This window comes from Schistocerca piceifrons, chromosome 2, assembly GCF_021461385.2.
Source record: "Schistocerca piceifrons isolate TAMUIC-IGC-003096 chromosome 2, iqSchPice1.1, whole genome shotgun sequence".
NCBI lineage: Eukaryota > Metazoa > Arthropoda > Insecta > Orthoptera > Acrididae > Schistocerca > Schistocerca piceifrons.
In genome coordinates this window covers 520,055,386-520,083,190 of record NC_060139.1, presented here as the reverse complement: position 1 = coordinate 520,083,190, position 27,805 = coordinate 520,055,386, and positions in this window count along the sequence as shown.

Here is a 27,805-nt window from a genome sequence, read left to right as displayed (position 1 = left end):
ATCTGTAATGACGTTTACATGTTGAAAAAGGTGTCACAGAAGTAGTTTTCAACCAATTTACGTTTCCTTTTTGTATTTCAATAATTGTCATCCTGTATTCGAACCCATCTGCGTGTTCTTATTTTATAATGCTAGGGCGGCGCTCAGGCGAGGTCATGTGATGTCAAGCGGCTTTTATTGATCAGTGCTGCGTTGTGATTGGTCAGTTTGAAACTTGTTGTGAATACAGTTCTGCAACGTGCCTTTCTCAATCGAAGAAAGAGTGTTTATTGTTGAAACTTTTTTTTGGATTTAAGACGTTTCAAACGTTAAATGGAAGGTGCACGATAAAATATCGAGAGACAACTGCTCCTGAAAAAACTGTTGCGCAGAAACGATCACTAAATTTAGAACGAGTTCATCCTCTAACGCCAAACGTAACTGTATAAAGAATGTTTGTTCGCCGGAAAATATTGAACGTGTTAAGAAGACTTTGGTAAAAGTCTTCTTAGGTGCCTCTGCATGATTTTAAAGTAGACATTTTGTGCGTTTTCAGGCCACCAGATTGTAAACACAATTTTCTTCAACAACACCTTGAACTCTCAAGCTTATGCAATAGAATTGCTGCAACCATTCATACCGCGGGTAACGGAGGAACACCGAGACTATACGTTTTTCCAGCAAGATGGCGCTACGGCGCGTACTTCTTGCTTTTCAATCCCATATGGCCATGAAGCTTTCGGAGAAGAACTTAACAGTTTCCTCAGGATTATGGCCTCCCATATCGCCCGATCTCTATACCTTGATTTTTATGTGTGGGGTAATTTGAAGGGTTAAGTCTATAGTAATAACCTGAATTCAGTTGAAGAGGTGAAAACAAACACGTGCAATGAGATTGCGGAAATCACACCAAATGAATTGGCAAATGCTTCCAGAAACAGATGTGCTGAATTGTGTATCGAAGTGAATTGTGAACATTTTCAGCACCTCCTGTGAACTGTTGACCTATTGAGTGTTTAGTACGTTGTTTTTTCTTAATAATAATTTACTAATCTGTATTTACAGCAAACGAGTAAATTGTATGTAGCTTATAAGACATGGGGCTACCGTGTATAAATCAAAAGCACACTGATCTACAGTATTAATTTATTTGGTTAACCTGTCTTCGACCTACAAGACTATCAGCAGACTTTAACTGAGGAATGTAACTAGGACTTGGCAGCGTATTAAATATGAGAAATTAATCGCCGTCAGTCTTAAATCGTATCTACCTAAGCACTAGAGGGAGAATGCAGACCTTAAAATTGAATGTGACTCATCTGAACAATAGGGATCTCGTCGTGTACAGTTTCTTTAAGACCATACAGCCACGTGTTAGTCATCAGGCAGCCTAATATAGCATTGACACTTTAGTGAATTATTTAAACAAAATTAATAAATAAGTGTGCATAATAAAGGAGAAAGCAGCTACGATTAGTTACCGAACATAGTGCAGTGGACAACAAACGACGGGGTAGTGTTAATCATGCGTTTATTCAAGTCAGAAATATTTATTCCAAGTGGTAACCTCACGTACTTAGTCACTGAACACAATAAATGTATAAAACCAAAGCGTTTTACTTTACAAAGTAAGGAGAGCGCTCGTAAGCAGTTAAAATTATAAAGTAAGGCTTCGAGCAGTGCATCATATCACTTAAACTGCAGCAAAATCCTAAACTTCAGCTGGCGAGTTGCAGTCTCTACATGTTAGAAAAATAACCACGGCAGAAATGTTCACTCATTGATGGAAGGCTAAACGTCTGTGCCACTAATATTTAGTGCCGTAAAATGTTTCTAAGTCCTGAAGTAGAGCATGCTGAAATATTTGTATGGTCTCCAAGGGTTACTCTGGTTGCACAAACGTACCAAAAACAGCCTTACCATCCAACCGATGAAGATGACAGACAACAAATCTTGCTCTGCCAGCCTTCCTGCGCATTAAATGTAGCAACTGTCAGCTTGACCACAACTCTTAAAATTACGTATATTTCAACATATATGCATTTAAAATATTTATGACATATATTTCTGGTTAACTTGCATAGTGGTCTTAGATTATTCAGTTTCATACATACCTAAATAACTAGTGTTATTCATATATTATAACTATAAGACGGAACTGAAAGAGCCTATTGAAGTCGATGACTTAATGCGCCATGACCATCTTACAAAACACTATTTTACCAAAAAATTCTAGTTAAATAACCTAACGATAACAGGATCATAGGACAAATCACCCATGCTGGCTATAATCTTTAGTTTACATGTGGACAAACCTTTGGTTTTCCCATTCTGTGTAAAACATTCAATAAATTATTTATAACGATTTGTCTATTTATGCAACAACAATATAAAGTATAGCTGGCTTCAAAGCCTTCCCATCTGTGTGTTGTACGCATTAGAGCATGTCTGTAGCCGGCCGCAGTGACCGAACGGTTCTAGGCGCTTCAGTCTGGAACCGCGCGACCGCTACGGTTGCAGGTTCGAATCCTGCCTCGAGCATGGATGTGTGTGATATCCGTGGGGTAGTTAGGTTTAAGTAGTTCTAAGTTCTAGGGGACTTATGACCTCAGATGCTAAGTCCCGTAGTGCTCAGTGCCATTTCCACCATTTAGAGCATGTCTGTAACTTTTGTTATTGATTTTGTAAAAAAAAAATGTATATAAAAACGTTAATAACTTTGTTAACGTTGTCTTCGTAAAGACGATAATTACTTTACTGAGGTCGTCCCACTACCGCAAGTTGAACGTTGTCTTTCGACTTTTGGTAGCAAGTCTGGAATTAGATTAACCGTTTCCAGTGAATGCTCTTAGTTTAAACAGTCCGTTCCTAGCCGTATTTCTAACCTTCTTCAAGCACTCTTGGGCACGTCCCTTCCCCCCCCCCCCCCCCTCCCCCATCCCACTTGGGGCTTTCCAAGAAACGAAGTCTCTCGGCCGGGCGAGCACACCCTTACTGCCATTCATGGCTCGCTCGAACAACACTCGGCACATTGCCCAGTGCCCACTTATCTTGTCGACCCGGCCACTGCACGGCGGTTTGCCATCCACGTATCGCTCAACACCCGTTGATGCTGAATAGTTTACATAGGTGATTCACCGCTCGTTATGACGCAGCTGACTATCCTCGTCAAAAAGCATTCACTTTTCGTGATCAACTTTGAAAAAGCTAAAAGCTATCGCAAATCGCGAGTAAAGTACCAGTACAGAATAAAAGTCGTTTTTGATACTGCAGTGTTAATAAAATTAGAGACGTTAAAAAATGGCTCTGAGGACTATGGGACTTAACTTCTGAGATCATCAGTCCCCTAGAACTTAGAACTACTTAAACCTATCGAACCTAAGGACATCACACACATCCATTCCCGAGGCAGGATTAGAACCTGCGACCGCAGCGGTCGCGCGGTTCCAGACTGAAGCGCCTAGATCCGCTCGGCCACTCCGGCCGGCAGAGAGACGTTAAAGTGAAACAGTAAACATATATAAAACAGACAAACCAGAAAAAGTTAATTACAAATTTCTATATAGTAATTTTGATTAAATTAGCAGTCACAATAAAACACAGTTAACGCAAAGGAGTCATTTTGAAGAAAAACTCAAAAAGATGGTACAGAAATAATGAACACTGAATGCCAAAGAAATTGGTGTAGGCAGGCGTATTCAAATACAGCCATATGTAAATAGGCAGAATAAGACGCTGCTGTCGGCAACGCCTATATAAACCAACAAGTGTCTGGCGTAATTGTTAGATCGGTTACTGCTGCAACAATGGCAGTTTAGCAAGATGTAAAAGAATCTGAACGTGGTGTTATAGTTGGAGCACGAGCGATGGCACACTGCATCTCCGACATAGCGATGAAGTGGCGAATTTCCTGTATGATCATTTCACGACTTTACCGTGAATATCAGGAATCCGGTAACATATCAAATCTCCGACATCGCTGCGGCCAGAGAAAGACCCTGTAAGAACGGAACCAACGACGACTGAAGAGAATCGTTCAACGTGACGGAAGTGCAAAAATTCCGCAAATGGTTTCAGATTTCAATGCTGGGTCTTCAAAAAGTGTCAGCATGCCAATAATTCCACCAAACATCATCGATATGGGCTTTCGGAGCCGAAGACCCACTTGTAGACCATTGATACAGGTTGCCTCGTCGGGCGAGCCTCGTTTGATATTGTATCAAGCGGATGGACGTGTACGGGTATAGAGAAAACCTCATGAATCTAATGACCCTGCATGTCAACAGGGCACTATTCAAGCTGGTGGACGCTCTATAATGGTGTGGGGTGTGTACAGTTGGAGTGATATGGGACCCCTGACACGTCTAAATGAGACTGACAGGTGACACTTACTTAAACATCCTGTCTGATCACCTGGGTCCATTCAAGTCCATTGTGCATTCCGACGGCCGCGGTGGCCGAGCGGTTCTAGGCGCTTCAGACGGAACCGCACGACTACTACGGTCACAGATTCGAATACTGCCTCGGGCATGGATGTGTGTGATGTCCTTAGGTTGGTTAGGTTTAAGTAGTTCGACGTTCTAGGGGACTGATTGACCTCAGAAGTCCCATAGTGCTCAGAGCTATTTGAACCATTTTTTGAAATATTCATTGTTTGTAAATATCCGTGTTACAGTGTAGTACTTTTATTGCGTTCAACATGGACAAAAAAAGGGTGTGTAAATAAAGAACATCATTGTAGTATATTTCTTTGTAAATATACGGTATTCATTACGGCAACGGCCTTGCCGCAGTGGATACACCGGTTCCCGTGAGATCACCAAAGTTAAGCGCTGTCGGGCGTGATCGGCACTTGGATGGGTGACCATCCAGCCGCCATGCACTGTTGCCATTTTTCGGGGTGCACTCAGCCTCGTGATGCCAATTGAGGAGCTACTCGACCGAATAGTAGCGGCTCCGGTCAAAGAAAACCATCATAACGACCGGGAGAGTGGTGTGCTGACCACACGCCCCTCCTATCCGCATCCTCAGCTGAGGATGACACGGCGGTCGGATAGTCCCGATGGGCCACTTGTGGCCTGAAGACGGAGTGCTTTTTTTAGACGGTAGTCATTACTATCAGTTTTTCAATAACTTTCATTTCTATAAACATTATGACTTATTTTACCTTTTGCTATGTCAAAGACAAAATCTCATGAATCTATTTCATTGTATGTTTGAGTAGTAGTTTAATAAAAAATAATTTTACATATTACATACTAATAGAAAAAACAATAGTTTTTCATACGTATCATGAAATGACAGGCACGCTGTGCTGGTAATGTCGTCACACAAACGCACTCAGTAACTAGTGATAGAAGTTTGCTTAGAGTTCTAGCTTAATCTTTAAAGTTGTGCTGTGTATTAGCTGTTCATAACACAGTTGAAATCCTTGCTTGGCAGTTGGCACCAGCTATGAGGGTGCTTTCCCACTGTGACAGAGCACACACGGAACTATAAAATAGCCTGGGAGAAAAGAGGCCAAGAGTGACAGTGGAGGTCAGACTGGTATGAGAAAAGGAAGTTTCAGCAACCTGGAGCCAGCTCCGGGATCCAGGGTCAGCAGTGGTGGGACACCACTTCACGCGCCAGTTCATGACGGCGCATTGCCTAGGTTGTTTACATTCTGGAGTGGCTGCTTCAGGAGTTGGTCACATGCCTGAGAGGTTGGGTGGTGACTGGCTTCTAGTGATCGGTGATAGTGGCCCCATGTTTATGGAGGACGGGTGGCCGCTGTTTTCATAGGGACTGGAAGAAAAGGAGGTGGAGAGAGTAGCGAAGAGTGCCAGCCAGGAAGCACAACGACAAGCGAACAACTGAGATGGGAGTCATCTGGGCAAGATGGAGAGGTGAGTTCGCGTGGGCAACAGTGAAGGCGACCTCGTGAAATCTTGGCCTGAGCTGCAGCGACTTCTTATCAACAAATTGATCCAGGCTTAAGATTATCACATAACACATTCTTTTAATGTATTGCTGTTTGCAGTCAACCTTGGTATTGCACAGGATAGTGAGACTTCACTACAAAAATCCATCTATAGACTTAACAAAATTTCTAAACAATATAATATGAAAATATCCTTTCCAAAAACGGAAGTGATGGTTTTATAAGGGACAAAACCACTGAGGACAAAGATATAATGGGGAACAAAATCACTGAGCAAGTTCGTCATTTCATCTATGTGGGAAATACAATAACTATCAAAATGAACACGACAATGAAATTACGGAAACATGAAATAATATGTGGAACATACAACAGTAAATCGAAAAACAAATAAAGAAAAGACAGAAAAATCAAATTTTGTAACGTTTGCCCCCACATTGGTTTATGTAAGTGAAACTTGGACAACTACTAAACAGCAAGAATGCAGAATCCAATCAGCTGACACTAAATATCTAAGAGAAAATGGCTTCACAAGATTTGATAGATTAGAAACTAAAAGAACAGAACTTGGTACTACCAAAACAAACCTTAAATTTCAGACCTTTGCGTACAAGACCAAGAAAGCAAAGGCTGGATGCTTAGGAGACAGGCATACGGCCTAGACCGTGATGCAAGAGGAAGAAGTAGTTGAAGAAGAAGAAGAAGAAGAATTATATTGCTTTTGAATGCATTATTGGTCTTATTTATTTTTACCTGTGGGCAGCATTGCGTAGCCTGCTTCAGTGGTCCTTGGTAATCTAGTATTTCTCTTGTTCATTCGCTTTACTTGTATTAATTTTGGGGCCTGATGAATCAGCTCCCGTTGGATTAACACTGGGTTAGAACCTTGCTGTTTTATATTTCTTGTCTTCCTTGGTTGTCTCTTATTTTGTTCCCTTCCTGTTATTTTCCCTTCCTTAAATTATTTTGATGGGCAGGAATTAATTCGTATTTGTGGACTCAGTTTACTTGTGTCACTTTTAACCGTGCTCTCTGATTTATTGAATTCTTTTGTGTGTTTGTGTGTGTATGTTTCAAATTCGTTAAGTGTCTACACCTTCACAGCTCCCGACACTTTCTGCTCCCAACGGCTCCTGCATCCCAAATTGATGTTAAATAGCTGTTCCAGTTGTTGTGAAGCACATGTGGTAATATGGCAGAACCATATGTGTATATGAGTAATGTTGATTGGTTGGTTGATTTGAGGAAGCGGACCAAACAGCGAGGTCATGGGTCCCATCGGATTAGGGAAGGATGGGGAAGGAAGTCCGCCGTGCCCTATCACAGGAACCATCACAGCTTTTGCCTAAAGTGATTTAGGGAAATCACGGAAATCAGGATGGCGCGACGCGGGTTTGAACCTCGTTATCCCGAATGCGAGTCCAGTGTACTAACCACTGCGCCACCTAGCTCGGTACTGTATATTATGAGAGCCTATTAACTTGGCGGGAGGGTGCATAATTCAGGCGATGATGGACGCTCTCAATTTTGAGATGGCGATTGTTTGGCATCTCTGTGGAGGAGTCACGAAAGAGGCTTTACGGAGATTTTGCAGTCATTATCTAGAAAGGAGACCAGTAGTAACTTCCGACATAGGCTATCGAATGAGACGGGTCTCAGTCAACACGATCGATAGCTGGCGATTTCAGAACTGCCTGATACTATGTCATTAAAACGACACCCGTGGTGTTCATATCCACCATCAATCATTCGGTCAGCAAACACTGACCCCATCGACAGTTGTCATATGAATGACCGTGTTCTGCACGGAAATACCAAGTTCAACACTTGAAAATTAAGATAACTATGAGAGGCAGTCAAGTGAAAACGAGACCGATGGGAAAAAAGTAAGTAAACTGTTCATTTTTTAAAAGTAATCGCCTTAAACGTTAATGAATTTATCCCACTGTGCGGATCAACGGTCAGCGACTTGATGGAAAAATGTTTACGGTTGCCTACGAAAACATGATTGTATCCAGGCGTGGAGGACTCCAAAAACATTAAAAAAAATCGCGTGGGGAAAGATCGGCACTCTACGGAGGATGTGTAAGGGTATTTCAGCGAAACTTCTGCAGCGTACTTGAAAGAACCTTGGCAACATGTGGGAATCATTTTCTTACACAGGGATAAGTGTGTTAATAGTTGTGGTGATCATTTTGAAATAATGTACTTACTTTTTACTATATGTCTCCTTTTCATATGAAAAACCCAGTTTCGGATTACAATTTAGCAGTGGTTTAGGACTGAAGATAAGAGCGAGATTCTAGTCTGAAGTACTGCTTGAATTCCTTCTTGAAACTAGTTACTTATACCTCTTTATGAAGTCATACACAGCCCACCGAAAAAGTTTTATTGCGAAACACGTTGGTCATAGCAATAATTGCTAGCAATATCAGTTATTAAGTAACAAGTCTGTATGTTTAACCACAAGTAATAGTAAAACTCTGAACTTAGTTAAAAATAATAACTGAGTAAGTTCTGTGGTAGATAAAAACTGTGTGCCGGTCGGGAATTCGAATGCGAGACATTTGTCTTCGCCAACAACTGCCTGCCAATGGAAAACGCCCCATATTCGAGTCCCAGTCAGGCACACAGTTTTAATCTGCCAAGAAGTTTCAGATCAGCACACACCCCGCTAGAGGATGGAAATTCATTCTGAACTACTGAATACCTCCTCATGCCAGAGCTTTCTCTCTTGAACAGTTTCGGAGGAACCCAAGAATTATGGTGCGAGGGTTTTGTGTTTTAACTTCGTTCATGATCTAGAACCAATAGCGTAAGACGAAAACGAAACAATCGCTGCGTCCTTATCTGTCATCCAGATGCGTGGACTAAGGCGAATAGTTTTAGGGATAAGAATGGATAATTACACTTCACCTGTCAGTGGGAAATTACTTCTCATTTTTTAAGCGTCAGTTATTGATGACACTGTTTTTGAAGTTGCTGTGACAGGTATGCTTTTGCATGCGCATGGTGTCGGACAGCTACGCTAACATGGAGTGACGGGCCGTACCGTTGACCGAACAGCAAATGGATGGAGGCGATGCTCAGTGACGTCTTCTGCGGCCTTCGTTAGCGGGCCACGCCCTCGGACTTGTTCCGGGAGGCACGCCGGCCGCTGCATGTACACAGATGCACTGCTATGGACCGGCAAAGAAAACTGTGTGCAGCACTGTGACGTTGTAATCGGCAGGGAAGAACGGTCCGTGTAAAATGCACTGTTGTTTTCCATATACCCACCAGGCTTAGTGGCTATAAAACATCAGTCCTTTGGAAACATTAAGTTATAGTTACCTCTGAATATACGCTGTCTGACAAAGAAGTAAACTAGCTAGGGAAGGGAGCAAGATACTAAACGAGGGAATGTGATGTTATTGCACTGATTACAAATCTTTTACAAATATCTTGGCAGTATGAGGCCATTTATCAGTGTGACGCACACACTCTCCGGCTTAGAACCGTGTACTGACTGGGCTTGAGATAGTGTCATAAAACCATTTTATCCTGAGGCAGACCAGACCACAACTATCGTAACTGATCTTTGATATCTTGGATGGTGGCACAGATGAAGTTGATGTCCGAATTAGTCCCAAAGAGCAGGTGATCTTGCTGGCCGCAGGAGTACGTCAGCATCTCATAGGCAGTTCATGGAAATACGTGCCATGTGGGGACAAGCGTTGTCCTGCTGAAAAATGCATCGCGATACTGTCGCATCAGAGGTAACACAAGAAGGTGCAGAATATACGTTACATACTGTATCTTCGGCCGAAGACTTCCGGCATACGAAGTCAGCCTCATTCTGCCAACGGCCTTGTCAAAGAGGGCGGAAGAGCGGATAGAGGTTCAGGGCACTCTCTTGTCCTAGGGGTGGGAAATTGCCCCTAAAGGCGGAAGAATCAGCAATGACCAACGACATGAGGATGCAGAAGGCAATGGAAACCACTGCATTAAAGACACGTAGCGTGTATCCACAGGACATGTGGCCTGTAATTGAAGAAGTGTCATGATGATCTCTCCATTGGCCAAAGATTCCGGAATAGTCCCCCATTCGGATCTCCGGGAGGGGACTGCCAAGGGGGAGGTTACCATGAGAAAAAGATTGAATAATCAACGAAAGGATAACGTTCTACGAGTCGGGGCGTGGAATGTCAGAAGCTTGAATGTGGTAGGGAAACTAGAAAATCTGAAAACGGAAATGCAAAGGCTCAATCTAGATATAGTAGGGGTAGTGCAGTGAAGTGGAAAGAAGACAAGGATTTCTGGTCAGATGAGTATCGGGTAATATCAACAGCAGCAGATAATGGTATAACAGGTGTAGGATTCGTTATGAATAGGAAGGTAGGGCAGAGGGTGTGTTACTGTAAACAGTTCAGTGACCGGGTTGTTCTAATCAGAATCGACAGCAGACCAACACCAACAACGATAGTTCAGGTATACATGCCGACGTCGCAAGCTGAAGATGGACAGATAGAGAAAGTGTATGAGGATATTGAAAGGGTAATGCAATATGTAAAGGGGGACGAAGATCTAATAGTCATGGGCAACTGGAATGCAGTTGTAGGGGAAGGAGTAGAAGGAAAGGTTACAGGAGAATATGGGCTTGGGACAAGGAATGAAAGAGGAGAAAGACTAATTGAGTTCTGTAACAAGTTTCAGCTAGTAATAGCGAATACCCTGTTCAAGAATCACAAGAGGAGGAGGTATACTTGGAAAAGGCCGGGAGATACGGGAAGATTTCAATTAGATTACATCATGGTCAGACAGAGATTCCGAAATCAGATACTGGACTGTAAGGCGTACCCAGGAGCAGATATAGACTCGGATCTCAATATAGTAGTGATGAAGAGTAGGCTGAAGTTCAAGACATTAGTCAGGAAGAATCAATACGCAAAGAAGTGTGATACGGAAGTACTACGGAATGACGAGATACGTTTGAAGTTCTCTAACGCTATAGATACAGCAATAAGGAATAGCGCAGTAGGCAGTACAGTTGAAGAGGAATGGACATCTCTAAAAAGGGCCATCACAGAAGTTGGGAAGGAAAACATAGGTACAAAGAAGGTAGCTGCGAAGAAACCATGGGTAACAGAAGAAATACTTCAGTTGATTGACGAAAGGAGGAAGTACAAACATGTTCCGGGAAAAATCAGGAATACAGAAATACAAGTCGCTGAGGAATGAAATAAATAGGAAGTGCAGGGAAGCTAAGACGAAATGGCTGCACGAAAAATGTGAAGACATCGAAAAAGATATGATTTTCGGAAGGACAGACTCAGCATACACGAAAGTCAAAACAACCTTTGGTGACATTAAAAGCAACGGTGGTAACATTAAGAATGCAACGGGAATTCCACTGTTAAATGCAGAGGAGAGAGCAGATACGTGGAAAGAATACATTGAACTCCTCGATGAGGGTGAAGATTTGTCTGATGTGATAGAAGAAGAAACAGGAGTCGATTTAAAAGAGATAGGGGATCCAGTATTAGAATCGGAATTTAAAAGAGCTTTGGAGGACTTACGGTCAAATAAGGCAGAAGGGATATATAACATTCCATCAGAATTTCTAAAATCATTGGGGGAAGTGGCAACAAAACGAGTATTCACGTTGGTGTGTAGAATATATGAGTCTGGCGACATACCATCTGACTTTCGGAAAAGCATCACCCACACAATTCCGAAGACGGCAAGAGCTGACAAGTGCGAGAATTATCGCACAATCAGCTTAACAGTTCACGCATCGAAGCTGCTTATAAGAATAATATACAGAAGAATGGAAAAGAAACTTGAGAATGCGCTAGGTGACGATCAGTTTGGCTTTAGGGAAAGTAAAGGGACGAGAGAGGCAACTCTGACGTTACAGCTAATAATGGAAGCAAGGCTAAAGAAAAATCAAGACACTTTCATCGGATTTGTCGACCTGGAAAAAGCGTTCGACAATATAAAATGGTGCAAGCTGTTCGATATTCTGAAAAAAGTAGGGGTAAGCTATAGGGAGAGACGGGTCATATACAATATGTACAACAACCAAGAGGGAATAATAAAAGTGGACGATCAAGAACGAAGTGCTCGTATTAAGAAGGGTGTAAGACAAGGCTGTAGCCTTTCGCCCCTAATCTTCAGTCTGTACATCGAGGAAGCAATGATGGAAGTAAAAGAGAGGTTCAGGAGTGGAATTAAAATACAAGGTGAAAGGATATCAATGATACGATTCGCTGATGACATTGCTATCCTGAGTGAAAGTGAAGAAGAATTAAATGATCTGCTGGACGGAATGAACAGTCTAATGAGTACACAGTATGGTTTGAGAGTAAATCGGAGAAAGACGAAGGTAATGAGAAGTAGTAGAAATGAGAACAGCGAGAAACTTAACATCAGGATTGATGGTCACGAAGTCAATGAAGTTAAGGAATTCTGCTACCTAGGCAGTAAAATAACCAATGATGGACGGAACAAGGAGGACATCAAAAGCAGACTTGCTATGGCAAAAAAGGCATTTCTGGTCAAGAGAAGTCTACTAATATCAAATACCGGCCATAATTTGAGGAAGAAATTTCTGAGGATGTACGTCTGGAGTACAGCACTGTACGGTAGTGAAACATGGACTGTGGGAAAACCGGAACAGAAGAGGATCGAAGCATTTGAGATGTTGTGCTATAGACGAATGTTGAAAATTAGGTGGACTGATAAGGTAAGGAATGAGGAGGTTCTACGCAGAGTCGGAGAGGAAGGGAATATGTGGAAAACACTGATAAGGAGAAGGGACAGGATGATAGGACATCTGCTAAGACATGAGAGAATGACGTCCATGGTACTAGAGGGAGCTGTAGAGGGCAAAAACTGTAGAGGAAGAGAGAGATTGGAATACGTCAAGCAAATAATTGAGGACGTAGGTTGCAAGTGCTACTCTGAGATGAAGAGGTTAGCACATTGAAGGAATTCGTGGCGGGCCGCATCAAACCAGTCAGTAGACTGATGACCAAAAAAAGAAACTGTTTCTTCAATCGCTACCAGCCGTGAACTGAACAATGCGAAGAATGGGACCTCTGCCCAGGTCGCTGCCACACTCGCCGACGATGGTGCAGGATCGTGATTCACCGGTGAACACAATTCATCAGCAGTCCAAGCTTCTCCATCATGGCACCGTTCCAACGCAGCCGTTTGTGATGAAACGTTAAGTTCCTAGTTCGACTACTCTGACCAATGCTTGCCAATGACAAAGAATTTCGCAGTAAGCCCATTACTTGTTTTCCGATGGGAAGTGAAGATGTGAATGGGTTACGGTGTGTTTTGTACACAACAGGGTTATCCACCCTTGTGATGGTCAGATGTGGTCGAACGGAACCTTGATGATAAGTATGCCTTCCCTCACGTTCCCATGCACTCCAACACGGAGCCACTGTCACATTCGAATGCCCCGGAATACGATTCGGACATCCGGCCAAATAGGGACCCACGGTGAGGACATTTTCAAACTATGTCAGGTGCTGATAACGTTGTCTCACGCGAGTGTACGGCAACTCAATGTCTTTCACAGTGATCTCTCAACATTTGACGCTGTCGTCGCCCCTTTTATAGCCTGCCAGGCCTGGTAACAACAGTAAACACAAATAGCTCAAATGGACTCTAGCGACCGTTCTACGTGTCACAAAGAATTGCAACTCAAGTCATTTATGTTCTCGACGATGGTATGTACGTTGACATCCGACCATGTCATCTGGGTGCTTCACTTTTATGTGTCAGCCTTGTAGATGGGTATTAATTAATCGGCGACTATGAAGAGAAAGCTGTTAAAACACAACAATGAACAAAGTCCTTTCTGTTCGCGAGTTTGGAGATCAGCGTTCCACAACTTGAACCTTGAAGCAAGGAACATTAACCGGTAAAAAGTGTAGCCGGCCTTACAATACCAGTAGGCATAAACTTGACAAGGAACAACGCTTTCGAGAGGCGTGCTACTAGCATGAGCAAGAAATGGCCAAGTAAGGTGTTCGCATTTTGTTCCAGAGAATAATTAGTTGAAATGCCTGAATGCTAATGCTATTGCACTTTCATGCAGCTGCTTGGAACTCGTGAAGTTGTAGAGTCGATCGACAGAGTCTGCAAGTGTAGGAGGGAAATCATGTGCCCTCCGTGTCAGAGATAGTGTTTTAACGTGTCTATCATTTTGAAGTCGGGAGTTAGTGATTCTCTGTGATTAACGAAGTTACATTTCAGATGGTAGAAAACTACAAGAATTTAAAATGTACTCTCGTCTGAGAGTGTGGATTTTATTTAATCTTCTTTTTCTCGGCGTTACTCTCTATCTTCACAATGTCGCCCTGTTAATATGTTTGTGGAAATGTTAGTGGTAGAGGGTGGCCGGATGTCCTTCCTGTCACCAATTTCCCCCACCCCAGGTCGGTTTTGTGTACACCACCGGTCCGTGTGCAATATTATCCCATGTGAGTGCTTTTGATGACTGTGATGAGACGTGGGTATAAGGCTGATGTCCACCTAGTTTGGAAACAGCCTAAACTTCACATCTTGATTCTGTTTAGTGATTATCCGATGGTCTAAGCGATTTTAGGATTTACTGTGTGATAAAGTGCTCAGTAAGAAAGAGATCACATCAGGGTGTGGCGTGGAGCTGTTAGCTGGTAGGTAGTGATATTTAATAAAAAATACAGCCTTGTCGAGGTCTAACTGGACCGAATACACTACATTTCTTTCAGTGGAAATTTGAAGTGTGGTAGTTATTGGAGTGTTTTGGTCCATAGTCCTGTTTTTATCGTTATTGGAGTAGCTGCTAGGAATAAGCTGGAGGCAGAATAGGTTCTCCAGATGAGTGGCCGGACCTGAGAATCCGGCCTGACTGCAGTTAGCCATTCACCAGCAAAGCACTGAATTCTCTAAGAGTGGTAAGTTGAAACTGTCAGGTAGGCCCAAGTGGCGTTGGCGTCCTTTTTAAGAGAGTTTTATGTAGTGTATCAGAGCTGACAGTTAGTTCAGCTTCTCTGTAAAACCCTTCCTAGTTTTTCTTCGAATCAATACATCGATCAATTTGTTGCACGCGGCACAAGTTCGTGGATTCAGTTTGTGGCCGCTAGTGAGTCATCACGTGACGCTACGGCACTTTTGAGGACGAGAAGTAAGGTACGTTTAACTGTGGTCGTAGATAATACGGGCTTTTCTTCCGTTGCCTTTCGTCTAACAACAATAAATAATTACATCAGTGAACACTAACAATTTGTATTGTTTGCTGGGTACAGCATAGTACATACGCACTCTGTGTCCGAAAGTATGCGGAGTCCACTATGTAAATCGGAATTGAGCTCTAGACGTCATTAGGCCGGATCCGCCAGTATAAAAGGAGGTTGGAAGTATTATGTTGTCAGTAGAGAAGCAGTAATAGCAGAATGCGTTGGTCAGGAGAGCTAACTGACGTCCATTGTGGACTAGTTATTAGATGTCACGCGAGTAACGAATCCATCAGGGTCATCCTATGCCTTCTAAAGCTGCCCAACTCCACTGTAGGTTATGTGACTGTGTAGTGGAATCGAGAAGGAAAAACCACAGACAGACCAAGACCAGGCAGTCCTTATGTTCTCACGGACAAGGACCGTCCAACATTGCGGGGAATATTTGTAAAATATCGCAAGCAGTGAGCGGAAGTTGTCCGCATTCTTAGCCGAGTGGTCAGCTCGTCTGACTGCGGTGCACTAGGCCCGGTTTGACATCCGGCCGGCTCGGAGATTTTCTCCGGTCGGGAACTGGATACTGTGTTGTCCGCATCATCATTTCATTGTCATCGACACGCAAGTCACTTAATGTGTCGCCGACTGAAAAGAATTCGGCGGTCGAATTTCCCCAGGTGGGGACTCCCAGCCATCGACGTCATACAATCATTTATTCAGCGGAAAGAAACATTCGTCAGTTCCAAAGTGCTACCAACAACCCAGGTAACATAATGACTGTGCGAAGGAAATAAAAAAAAAACATAGGGGGTACAATGGTTGAGCAGTTCCTCAAAAGCTAAAAATTTCTGGAGTCAGTACTTCGGCCGCTTGAGGTGGTACAAGGAGTGACACCACTGACCATGGATGACTGGATACAAGTGATTTGGAGGGATGAGGGACGCTGTTCCCGGTGGCAATCCTATGGAAGGGTTTGGGTTTACGGATGCCTGGAGAACTCGCCCTCCATCACGTGTGTACGTTTGGGGTACATTTTCTTTCTTTTTTTGCTTAGAGTGTTGGCCCTCCATTGTCCTCCTTAAGAAAACGTAACTACGGAAGGATATGGTCATTTTAAGCACTTTCTACTACGTATAGCAGAGGAACAATTTGGAGACGTTGATTGATTGTGGGTACTCTTTCGTAGAGCAGCGCGTGTGAGATAATAGTTTGTGGACAGTGCCTGAAATGGACTGGCCTGTCCAGAGTCCCGACCTGAAGCCTGTGGATGAGTTACAGCACCGACCTCCCTCCAGAACCCAATGTCCAACATCACTACCACCTCTAGTTTCAGCTCTTGGCTTAGATTGGGCTGCCATCCTTTCACAGACATTCAGACACCTCACTAAATGTATATCCCACGAAATTCGAGTTGTCATACAGGTGAAGAGTGAGCACATTGCACAGTAATGTCCATTAATAGGCGACCGGATACGTTTGATCAGACATTGTAAACAACTGAACTTCTTTAAACACGCTGAAGGCTTAGAACCTGAACAACAATAACGAGTTGACTACGACGCATTGCGGGCTACGGTCAACGGGTTCGAATTTGCAAATCTTTATATATGAAAATTCAACCAGCGTAAGTTTGTACTTTTGCCTGTGATCAAAGAAGAGGGAATGCAAGCATGGAAAACTTTCAGTAGCAGCAAAACTCCGGAAAAATGGCAGGAATTTTTAAATATACAAAAAAGATTCTCCAAGGTTAAACGAAGGGAAAAACTGGTTTAACAAGAGTTTATCAGGAACAACACAAAAACTTCATCAAAATCTCTAGACAAAACCTAACAGTCTATCAGCCACATAATGAGTGCTTTCGCCCGCCTCACGGATCACTGGAAACTAATGCGAGAAATAACGCTTATATCATTAGCCAATATTTTCACTCACTTCCCAGTTGCGAACCCCGATAAAACAATTTTTAAAAACATCCATCCAATCTCGATTCTGAACCACCATCTTTTTAAGAAGTAAAGGAAACAATCAACTCTTTGAGAGACAACAAGTCTCCGGGAAGTCGGAATTGTAACAGATATATGGAAATTAAATGACAGTAATCTCACACAAGTAACTCACAGAATTATGTAAATCATTTGGGAAACTGAACAATTACTTTCAGTATGGAAACGTTCATTAATTCAGCCTCTTCACAAAAAGAGGAGATAAAAGCAGTCCAAATAACTTCAGGGGAATTTCACTGCTACCTGTAGTATACATAATTCTTTCAAAAGCCTTTTTAAGTCAACTAAAAGAACAGGCAGACCCATTAATAGGAGAGTATCAGGGAGGGTTGCACAAAGTCGATCTTGTGTAGACCAGACATGAAATTTTGCAGATAAGGTGTAGAAATGTAACTTTTATTGACTTTAAAGAGGGTTCAGATAGGCTAATATGCCTTACAGGAATTCTAGGTTTATAGGACTCCGTGATTAATGTAAAAGTTGAATTGTCTTGTCTGGAACTGGGGACCGAGAAACGACGGAGAGGCTTCGTCCCCGCCGTAGCCCGCAGTGGTATACAACCCCACAACAGGCTACAGCAGTCCACTCAACCCTACCGCCGCCCCACACCGAACCCAGGGTTATTGTGCGGTTCGGACCACAGTGGAAACCCTTCTCCCCCAACCCTTACCCCCCCCTACGAGGAGAGTAATTAACCAGCTAAGTCATAAGTGTTTTATTTCACTAATTTTGGCTTCATTTCAGAAAAATGACTGTCCGGAGGGATTAATTATTCAGCTGATAGGTCTTACTATTTCCAGAGTTCCATTGGTAGGTGAAACCGCGATTCGTGTTGTTACTCTGCGCCTTCTCAACCCGGGTGTACCGGCTACAAGCCCCATTTGAGTTCCGACCGGCATCGCATGTTCTCAGTTTCGTCGAGTGGGTAATTTCTGACTGCGCCAGCTGCTGCGTTACTTTGAAAGGGGCGAAAGAGTCTATTACGACTCGCTAACGGGTGTAGAGAGAAGAAGGCGAAAAACTTTTCAGTTGTGTGTAACGGACCGAGACTCTCCAGGAACAAGACCTTTCACTGCTGCATTTCTCTAAAATGTTTACTGGGGAAATTGTTTTCCTGTTAGCCATTATAGTTTGATGGCTTCATTCCTCCACCTGGGAGCACTGTGAAGAAACCAATCACTGGATTATTGCGACGTTACGAGTGTAGTCTGCTTCACGACAGACTTTCGCTGCACTAGAAACGGCCCGATCACGTACTGAGAACCTCATTAGTGCGAGATTAATAAAAGCCTCCAGGTAGTTCTGCTGTAACGACAGCAGTGAACTCAATGTTGCCTTTCAATACCACTTTCAAGAATGCTTAAAGTTCCGAAGTATTGATGTCGGCAAAGAGGAATGAAATTGACTATCACAGTAGTTGTACTGCTGGATGAAGGAAGTCAAGATCTGCTGTTGACGCAATGAACTGCAATAAATATTCTTAAATAATCTTCCAGGTACCTTGGAAACCTTGCACGTACTTCAAAGTATGAGAAGGAATCTTACAGTTTCAATAGTTGTAAGGTTACTAGCTTATTTTGGGGTGTTCAGTGAAAGTCATGCGTGCTCTCTTGTAATTCGATGCGTCATACTTCACATTTGTATACGGATAGTTTTCAAACACAAGTCTCCAACAGACCATACGTTGCGGCACAGAGGTTCTAACAGTCAGTGAGAAGTAATTGAGAGAATCGGCAGTTGGTTACGTTGCTGTGCGGTGTGGAAATAACTAGCAGAACACAGATATGCAAACGCAGACGGTACTGCCTTTTTGGAAATATGGTTTTGTAAAGACTGGTTGAGAAGTTTCTGGCAACGTTTCCGCTGGATTGCTTGCTTGCACATAATTTATCATGAGTTTGAGAAAGACAAATTTTAGCAATTTTCTCTTTATTTGTTCGGGTGACTTAGTTTGATTGTCCAGGTGCAATTAAACAAAATTATCTGTCAAATGTTTTTTTATTCCAGTCTTTGATCACAATGTTGATTCCTTCGACGATGACCGGTTTCTATTAGTAATGACCATCTTCAGATCTACAATATAAAAAATGAACGACTCATGGGCAGTCTGTCTTTCAAAACATTACATTATTTCCTATGACTTATCCGGACGAAAGCAGCCATCACGATTAATTCCGTTGCAGACTAATCAATGGAATGTCCTGTGGAGATACAATGTTTGACTGGGGTTGACTTAATGGGCCGCGAAAGGCGAATGTGATGGTCATGTGCTTGTTGCCTGATCAGTTTCTGCCTGCTTTCGACGAAATATTGTCGGTATGTGATAGGAACGCCCTTGACTTTAATCGCTCCTTTTCCTCTTGCTCTTGTGAGTAGTGATGTTTCTCCTTATTAACGCTCGACAGATTTTGATGTGGAGAACATCCATTATGTTTGAACACAGATTTTAAATGTTCCAGCTCCTTTGCAAGGGTGCCTCCATCAGGTACAACATGTGCCCTATGCACCAAGGTTCGAAAGACGCACATAGTTTGTGATGAGTGATGGCTGCTACAAGCCTGAAAATAGAGGTCTGTATGTGTGGGCTTACGATAAGCGGAGTGCCCTAATAATCCATCCCCTTTCCGACTATCGTAGATTAGATATTCTCATCGATTGCAGCCAAATGCTGCAGAAAGCGCCGCAATTCTTTTACGCCGTGGGACCACATTACAAACTGGATAAGATGTGGGACCCGGTGATTTTTGTTAACACCGTCAGAAAGAAAACATTTTATGAGCAATGATACATCAACGAAAGTTATTGTTATTAATTTAACATTTGAATTTAAACTCCGAAAGTGCGCATTCGCACAGAGAACGTGCATGCAATATCATTATTACACATTAGTCTGCGCGCCGTAGATGGAGCAATGTTCAATGACGTTTGGTTTGTGGGGTGCTCATCTGGCCAGTGTGGCCGCGCGGTTTTAGGCGCTTCAGTCTGAAACCGCGTGACCGCAGCGGTCGCAGGTTAAAATCCTGCCTCGGGCATGGATGTGGGTAATGTCCTTAGGTTAGTTAGGTTTAAGTAGTTCTAGGTTCTAGGGGACTGATGACCACAAAAGTTAAGTCCCATAGTGCTCAGAGCCATTTGAACCATTTTTTTGTGGGGTGCTCAACCGCGCGGTCATCAGCAGCCGTACTAAGTCCCAATTTTTACACAGTCCAATTTTTGTACGCAGTCCAGTGCAGCCATTGTCAGAATGATGAAGATGAAATGATGAGGACAACGCAAACACGCAGTCCCCAGGCAGAGAAAAATCCCTAACCCGGCCGGGAATCGAACCCTGGACCCCTCGATCCAGAGCAGCAACGCAACTTTTTTTTTTACTCATAACTTTAGACGAGGGCCGAAATGCGGTAAAAAAAAAATTACAGTTGGACGCGAACAGACGACCATAAGTTTACAATGCACGACGATTACCACCTTTTTTTTCCAAACGAGGGCCGAAATGTGGGAAAAAAATACAGTTGGGCGCGAACAGGCGACTAAAAGTCTAAAATGCACGACGATTGCCACTCTTTTCCACTGCTCGCTCACCCCATAATACAATTCCGCGACCAATTTTAATGTTTTCCTTTATTTTTCCCGACACAGGAAACACACCGAAATTATACACTCAAATTTCAGTATATTCCTTCAAAAAACGAAAATATTCACTCTTTTATCCCAAAGTACGTACTGAAGACAATTAAAATAAAACAAAAGAAGTCACTTCGACAAAATCAAAGGTGTGAAATCAGAAAAACGTATAGGAAGGAATGGGGCCTCAATTTTAACGTGCCTACACATTCTTTCTTCCTTCACTACATGGTGGAACATCTAAATCCACAGAAGTGTCTAAAAAAAGAGGGGGGGGGGGGGCATGGTAACTCATCCAACGCCTTGTCGATGAAAAACAAGACACAACATATCAGAAAAAAATTCACGATTACGGGGCATCCACAGAGGGGAGACTATAAGGAACTGGCCAGTGGCTTAACAGCATTTTTAGGGAGAGATTCGCTTGGGAAAGGATATTCACTCCTAAATAACTGACCTCAAGAAAAAATTCCTTGATATGCCGTAATCTATAACTAATCCTACCAATATCTACTGGAGGTAGGATACAGTCATAAAGGCGAGCTGTAAGTGACTGGGGGGCGCGTTGACACGTGAACACTGTGCGACGGCTGAATAAGGCAGAAGCCTTAACCCCAATGTCAGGGAGGCACAAACTTACCTGCAAACGGGGCCGCACCATGACCCCATAACGCACGCGAAATACAGAGTGGCACCGGATAAAACGGCCAGTTCAACTTTGCAACTTGAGGTTCATCATCGCAAGAAGTGGAAAGATTTGTGCAAAAAATAAGCCTCACTTAATACATACGTTTCCATGGCCCGAACCTTATGAAGAAGTGAGAGGGCGCGACGCTCGTGTTCAGTGATTATCCGCGTCAAATCCTCGCAAACTGAGTAAACGACAGTTCTGGTCATTAACCCGCGCTCCCGTAAGACGACAAAAGGCATCCAAAACTTCCTTCAGCACTGGTACATCATCATGGGTACGGAGAAGAACCATAACGTCATCTGCATATGCACTAATGGTAAACCTTTCTCCCAGCAGCGACCAGCCACTCAAACGAGCAGCTATAGTTCGCAATAATGGTTCCAGAAACAGCACATAGAGCGACATTGATAATGGACTCCCTTGAAGGACGCCCTGACACACCGTGATGGGGGAAGTAAGACGACCATTTATGTCAATGGACGACCGAATACCAGTGATGAGAGAGCTAAACAGCCGTAGTGCAGCATCGTTAAAACCAACAGTCGTCAATACTCGCATAAGGAATCCATGATTGACACGGTCGAACGCTTGGTGAAAATCAATGAAAAGCAAAGCGCTTGGCCCGGGAATGGTGGAAGCAATCGACATTAAATCTCGACATTCAGCAACGGTAGCCAGGAGTGTACGACCCGGAAGAGAACTTTGGTGGCTCGCGATGATGGTAGGTAACAACACCGATAGTCGGCTATTTACCGCTAGCGTCACTATTTTATAATCATAGTTGAAGAGGGTTATCGGGCGGACGTGATCCACACGCAAACGTCCCGGCTATTTGGGAATCAGGACTATTTTAGCAACCTTAAAGCTGGGTGGGAGAAGGCCTCCGTGGAACACTTCATTCACAATGGAAGTTATAGTATCTCCTATTAGGGGCCAAAATCGAATATAAAATTCTTTGGGAAGGCCATCGGGGCCAGGTGATTTATGGGAGGGAGAACGAGCCACAATATCAAGTATATCATCGCGATCGAATACGGAGAAAACTCTTCCTGGAGAGCTGGTGTAACAACACGATCAAGGAGGGAAGTGAAATCAATAGACGGTGGACCGTCTGAATCCACTTAAGCATAAAGCTCGGAATAGTACTGGTAAAGTTCACGCATGATATCAGATTGGAAGGACCACCCACGCCCATGTGGAGGACGAATGATAGAAAGACACGTCCTTTGAGATCGCTTGTGAAGCTGGAGAAGATGATAGACCAACTCATCCTGTACGATTGAAAGAGGCTGGGAACGCAGTCGGACCCCATCCATTTTCCTACGTTTGAGTTGGAGAAGTTTTGTCTTCACATGGTGGACGTTGACGACTGTCAAGGGGGCACCACGAGCATTATCGTAAAGATCGAGAAGGACTGCATAACAAAATTCCCTAGTGTGCCTTATTTCAGCCGCTTTTTTAGCGCTAAAATGCTTGAGTGTATTTCGAATCCGGGGTTTAGGTAACCCACCATTCGAGAAGTGAGGAATAACGCGTCTGGGACTGGGTCGTCCGCCACCATACGTCTGCCATGATGTCTTCCAGAGAGGGGTCCGTGAGATGTAGAGTGTTTAGCTTCCATAAAGGGCGCGAAAGATGGACCTGCTGCGGGACGTGGTTAAAAGTAATTGAAACAGCACAGTGGTGATCAGTGAAACTGGCAGGAATTACATCAATCGATAGAAGCTGACTACATATGGGGGCAGATAAATAAAAGCGGTCCAATCGGCTACTTGAATTAGCTGTAAGAAACGTGAACTGCATCAATGTAGGATATTTGCAAACCCTAGGATCCTGAAGATGCAAGGACGTCACTATCATTAAGTTCACGACAAAATGTATAATTGGGGGTTTGATCAACACGGCGTAAGACGCAGTTAAAATCGCCTCCTAACAAAACCTTGCGCGGGTTCCGTCGGAGTAAATAAACAACTTCTTCCTTATAAAACCGCGCGCGATCGGATGAACGACCAGATCCAGACGGAGCGTAAAGAAAAATTAAGGTGAGGTCATAAAAACTACAGCCTATACCGCGACCATCATCTAGAATTTCGAAGTCCGTCACCGGGATTCCATCTCGATAAAGCAAAGCCATACCGGTAGAATTTTAGGCGCGACATTGAAAAACATAGAATATCCAGAAAGACAAAACACATCAAATAATACCTCTTGTAAACACACGATATCAGCTTGGGAATCGTAAATAAACTGGCGTAACGCAGCAAGTCGTAATTGGGAACGTATCCTATTAACATTGAGGGTTAGAAATGTATACGCCTGCATCCGTTAACAAATGTAAGGTCAATAAAACAACATTAAGGAAAAAGCACTATCACGTTCGTCTCTCCCCAACGTCCGGAGGCGGGGAAAAGAAGGTAGAATGCTAGTGCTCCCCACCTGACGCCGAGGAATCCTCGATTTTCTTTTTACGACGCTCCGTGGCACGGGCAGGTTGAAAACGCCGTTTCACACCAATCCGTGAAAGCATACACTCTTGATGTGGAGGGGTTGAGGGCACGTCAAGCTCCGATTCGACAGAGGAGCCATCGTCACCGCACTTATCGGAAATCGGAGAACACAACTCAGAACGAACAACAGCAACATCAGGTACGGATGAGACAGGTAATGCAGTAGCAATGTCGGGTGGCATCTCCTGAACATCAGGAAGAGAACCCGTAGAATCCTGTTGCTCGACCGTCTCAGCGTGGAGGAGGGGTGGTACAGCATTAGAACACTGTAAAGGCTGGCCAGCAGGCGACGTCTCTGCTGGAACCATGGAACCCACGGGAACCGTCACGTCGACGGGTGAAGTGGGGGACGCAGATTGAACGCACATTTCAACATCAACAGAAGCAGCTACATCCTCTCTGGTAATGCTGGAATCACAGTTAACATCACTAGACAACGCATTACCTCCAGAAAGTGCACCCTCTGTCAACGCCGTGTCACAAGAACGAGACTGGAGTGGGGCGTCCTCGAAACCTGTACCGTCCTCAGTCCGCCGGCGTTTGACGTGCGCTGCAGGAGCCGTCGTCCCGTCGTGGACAGAGGCCGCACTGGTACGCGTCGGTAACGGTGGACATTCGTGAGGAGTAGGGGGTAGTGTTGCCCCTACATCGCTTAAAGCTGGAGACTGACTGGCAGCTGACTGCGAAGTTACTATGTCTGCTAACGTTATAGGAAGACGTTTTTGATAAGACGACGTCAGAACAGTAGTACGGCGTGGGCAATCAGATCTGAGATGACCGCTTTCGTTACAGAGAAAACGAGTTCCTTCTGACCCTGTATACGTAACATACGTAACCATAAACAGTTAAGTGGGAAGGAATATTCGTTTCAACGCACATATCCACAGTCCGGATACCATTATAACACTGGAAGCGATGCTTTGCTGACTAGCGTTCGCATCGGATATGTCGTATGACTCCAAACGGAAGCAACGCTGTTTTAAGAAATGAATCGTCAACTTCAGGAGGAAGGTTATAAATTCTCACCGGAGTATACTCGAGTGCCGCATTTTCAAGGAGGATTTGACTAACGGAACCATCCCGATGTGTAAACAACACTTTAGAACCAACACGGGAGAGAAGTCTTTCTACTTGAACGGGATCATAAAACTTCACATACAATGCATACAAATCAGAATCAAAGTAAGCACTATCTGCCTGATCAGGTTGAACACTGATAACATCAGTCAACCAATCGTGAATTTCTAAGGAGCCAGGTTTGAACACGACGCGTACTCTTGTCAAAACTGGAACGAACAGTAGCTCGACGAGGAACAGATTTAGGAGACTCGTCAGACACCATGGCGCGGGCAGAAAACACCGCCGCCAAGAGGAAAACGACAACAAACTCCGCTACGCTACTACGATGTGACTCCGACCGGTACACCAACAAGACTGAGGAGCTTCGACACAAGCTGCGCTGCGGCACAGGCGGAAGTTAACAACGACCTACTCACTCGACGCGCAAGGCGACACTGCCACTAGACCACGAGCTGCAGACAGCAATATTCGAAGATGCGGCGGAAGTCAACAGAAGTCGAATGCAGCAGTGATCTTTGCACTTGCGTCTCCACGCAAATTTCTTTTATAAAGTTATCTATGTGAACTAACAGTCTCTAGTTCAACATACTCTGTTGAAGCTGAATCACATAGAAAATTTTCTTTCTTAAAGTTGAGTTACCCTAGAACATTATTCCATATGACATTACTGCATTAAAATATGCAAAATATGTCAACTTACTGATTTGTCTCTTGCCAAGACCTCCTACCATTCTTAATGCAAATGTGGTTGAAGTAAGTTTCCTTAGGACTTCCAATCTTAGTTTTTTCCATTACATCTAAGAAATTGGAATTTCCATCCTATTTATTATGCCCTAGATGTGCAGAACTGAGCAGGTCGTGTATTTTTAAAATTAAGGATGAGACCTTCTTCTGTTTTTTTATGTGTGCTTTGATTCATTACAATACTGGGGCCACGTGTTTACGAAGCTTGCTTTGTTCTTTTGTGTCGTGGTGATAGCTGTACACCGAGAAAGAAAAGAAAACTTAATCTAGTACACTTTTTCTAGACATTTCGTAACTATTGGTGTTAGTTGGCTAAGGAAGTCATCTGGACTGACTGGACGCAGCTGCAGCATTCGATTCGACGGGTTTTCTGAATAGGTGTGGACAGCTGCCGAAGCCAGCGGCGGTGACTTTCGCTTGATTTCCATTTTTTCCACTATCGAATCTCATACGCTGGTCTTTTGGCACAAGAGCTTCCATTTCGTCACAGTTCGTCTGTCACTTCGTTCTTCAAAACTCACAATTGTTCTGACCGCACTGGAAACGTCAGCCCCATATAAACACTTTGCCACAAGTCATAGCGTCTGTCTAAAATTATTTAAAACTGCCATGTTTTAGATATGAGGGTAAACAGTGTCTCTGGTCTAGTAGAGTGTGTCTGCTACGTCAGAGATGCAGCGCGGTAACTTAAGTATGTCTTCATTTACGTCACTGACTCTGGTCCAGCGCAATAATTTTTACTTACTCTACATCAACAGTGAGATAATGAAATGGAAAGAACCACTTAGTTGTTATGAGCAAAAATGTCGCTGAGGCTAAGGACAGTAAACAGTTGTGATTTTCGAGCTTTACATGAAACAGACTTTTTCATTCTTACTGTGCGATATTACTACCGATTTTTGAGCATGTTCCATGCAAACCTTGTAGTGGATTAAATGGAGCGGAGATCTAGTATACTTTTCAAGACATTTCGTAACTATTGCCACTATAATTTCAACTACCTCTGTGAGCGTAGCTATCTATTTTGCCTTCTTTTTGACAAAAGATAGACTTTCATATATGATCTGATTATGTATTCATGTAATAGAGTCTAATAAAAAGACATACAGTATTAGAAGCTGCGACCGTGGCAACACATAAATACAACCTGCTTTGTTCTGTAAATGGTTTTCATTAAATTAATGTGAAATAATAATAATGGTGAAATTTTATGATTTTTGTAATTGCAGATTGTAACATAGAAAAATTCTGCTATACTGGAGAGTAAAAAAGAAAATTTTTACGGGTTTATTAACAGACAAAAACCAGGAATAAGACACAGAAAGAAATTTTTAAGACGAGGTCGACGTCGGTGGTCGAGCCAAACCCAGTTTGAAAGAAAAAAAATATTCCTGATTTGGCTTTTACTTCTACCGATTTCCCTCTAGTAGAATTAAAAATTTTCCATTAGCAGCGGTTGTAGTTATTACTCTCAGAATATTTGGGGGACAAGATGACTGTCTTTGATTTAAGATGTTCTAGAATGTAAAACGCTACTAGATTGTTTCATTAGATCGGAATCCATTGGGTGTGAATGTCTGGAGATTAAAATTAGAATAATTGTGCGAGAAGAGCTAATTAATTTTAAAAGGAGGAATAGGAAGAGTTTGAATTTCTTTATTGCTAATAAGTGTGGTAAAGATTGACAAATAACAGAATATGGACACAAATGAATTACTTAATTTTGAGCGTGATACTGAAGCAGAAGAATCGTGGGTTCAAATAACCGAACCGGTAGATCAGACGGCAGAAACGTTTAACAAAATATATTTTCTCACTCGTACAATGACTACGCGTTTAGAAGGAATGTCGTCGTTGAAAAATGTAAGCTTTAACGGCCGGAAATGTTACACTTATTAAAATAATTAAAATATTCCGGGCTATTACGCTGTGGTCGAAGGAATATCATGTTGAAACCCACGCTTCGTCCCCGTCTGGGGCAGACATCCTCAGGGATGGTTGTAGCTTTGTGGAAAACCCGATGTACACCCTGCCTTAGTATC